This window comes from Cryptomeria japonica, chromosome 6 (genome assembly GCF_030272615.1).
Source record: "Cryptomeria japonica chromosome 6, Sugi_1.0, whole genome shotgun sequence".
Classification (NCBI taxonomy): Eukaryota; Viridiplantae; Streptophyta; class Pinopsida; order Cupressales; family Cupressaceae; genus Cryptomeria; species Cryptomeria japonica.
This window is the reverse complement of record NC_081410.1, coordinates 612,164,550-612,167,251: the sequence shown is the minus strand read 5'-3', so window position 1 is coordinate 612,167,251 and position 2,702 is coordinate 612,164,550.

Sequence of the window (2,702 nt, the reverse complement as noted above, 5' to 3'; positions counted from 1 at the left end):
CAAAAAGGAAGGAACACAAGAGCACAAAAGCACAAGAGACACCTGTTGGCATATAATGAAGCGGTGAAAAAGTATGTTGTTGTTGATGTCAATATGCGTTCAAGCAGGTACACCGGTATGAAGATGGAAGCGGTTTTGGTCAACCGAGATGGAGTGGACCGGTGTCGGGGTTCACTAAGTTTTACTACCAGTTGGTAGTCTCTGTTTAGTTTTAGGGTTTTTGGTATGATTTGTGCGGCGCAACCGATGATGTTTTGTGAACATTAAGAATAAGGATCAGGATGCCATGTCAGTTGTGTGCATGCGAAGGATTTCCTTGAGGATTTTGCTCGTGGAGATCAAATGCATTGAACGCCTACCTTGGGAATGTGTGATTTTCTGAGTGGTGGATGAAGAGCGCGTGATGGGTTACCATTTTCCAGATGCGGTGAAGATCAGATGATGCAGAGTGACTTGAGATTTGTTTAGATCATTTCATTCTATGTAATGTGTTTGGACGGTCAGGATTGGACCGCTTGAAATTGTAAACCTAAAATACTTTAGGGTTTAGGGTTTATGTTACCGACCTAATTCTTGTCTATAAGGTTGATGAGTTTTGATATTATTGTTGTTGGCAAATGTTGTTTTTGTGTTTGCATGTTGAGATTCTTGCCAAACTAGAGTGTGAAACCTGCAGAGTGTGATTGTAGAGGAGAGGAGCTAAAAAGGATCTACCTTAGCACGTAGTGCTGTTATTAGATTAGAGTTTTAGCTATTGTCTTCTAACTATTTCAACAGAAGGAAAATCTCTTTGCCAGGTAGCTTTGATAGGCTTGTTATAAATCCTCTAACCAGGTGACTCAAGTTCATTGAGCTCTTTAAATCCTCTAGCGAGGTAACCTTTAACAAGGTATATAGCCATCCCTTAATCAGGTGATCTTTAACATGTTTCGATTCCTAGCAGAACCTTATTGTAAAGTCTTTAACTGGACTAGACTCCTAATAGAGCGAAATTCAAAAGAGTTCAAAACAAGCTTGTGGGTATTCATCCCCATCGTGGTTTTTCCCATTTGGGTTTCCACGTGAAAAATCTGTGTGTCATGAGTTGTGCACTTTTCATGTGATGATTGAGTATTCTTTGTTTAAGTGATTATGCATGCAGAGCTAATGGTTATGGTATTACTGATACACCATATGCATATGTATATGGGTGAAGTAGTTATCAAGTGTTGAATGATATTTGAAGTATTCAGTTTTACCGGTTTAAGTTGTCTGAAGTCTTATTGTGTTTAACTAGTATTGCCATGGTTAAGTTCAGTAATGAAGACAACTGGTTAGCATTGTCTTAACTTGATAAGTTGTGGAGAAGTATTTGTATGTACTGATTCACCCCCCCTCTTAGTACTAGTTAGGGTATTTGTTGTTCATCATTATTCATCAACACCCCCTCAAATTGAATCAATCAAAGTACCCCCCCAAAAATGATGATTTTGACACTTTATATGTAGTGCGTGTACAATAGGCCACTTGCAAACAATGGCACGGTGGACTTATGATTTTGTTTTACAACCATCCCAATAGGCTAAGAAGTACAATGCAAAAGACTAGCAAAATAGATCTATGCAATACAAGTGCCAAATTGGCCAAAAAGGACCATATGCTGAAAGTACAATTTATACCCAAAATTACTGCAAACTAATAGCATATTATGAGAGTAGACAAAAAATTATGCACTTTAAAAAAAATGGCACCTGAAAAGGAGTTCGTATGAGCCCAAACGGAGTCCTGGAAGTTGTAAAAATGAGGATTGGACAGGTACAGTACCAAAAACTGAGATTTCTAAAAACTCTGTGCATCAAAATCAGAAAATAATGCCACCACAAGAAAGTACATAAAATTATAGCCATTTCAAAAAACATTGCACCAAAAAAGGAGAAAAAATGAGCAAGATATGACCATTTGAAGTTGAACTGCAAAATCAAAAAGCTCAATGAGAGGGGCCTGCAAAAATTTCAAAAAATGATGACGTCAGCAAACTACGAGGCTAAAACTGATGGCCGTCTAGCCGTTGCAAAAACTTTGCCTCCTCGCCTATGTGGCGTCCAGACTGTACAGATGAATGACGTGGCAAAGGTGATGTGGCACTGTCTGCTGATGTCATGCCCAAAATTTAGGGCAAAAATGGAACAATTTTTTTTTTTAGAACATACTAAATTAATTAACAAGTTCACTCTTGCGACAAGCATTAATGAAATTTCCATTATTAAATTCGAGCTAATTCTGAAGCGAACTAAGCATCGATAATTTGTTTAATTTTAATTGCGTGAGACTAACCGGTTTAATTCTATCTTCAAGAGTTACCTAGTCTTTAGGTTTTATTAAATTAATCAAACTAAAGGAAATAGGAGTGGTATTTTAATTTATCCTCCAATATGACTATATATTCTTATCAAATTTTTTTAAATTTCTCCTTATAATTTATTCCAAATTAAAATCAGGAATATATATATATATATATATATATATATGTATTTGCATATACATATATATATATATTTATAATTAAATACTTATCCAAAAATTATGATAAAAAATCATATATATACATATATATATATACCCATATATATATATATATATATATATATATATATATATATATATATATATATATATATATATATATATATATATATATATATATATTTATATTCTGCATAAAT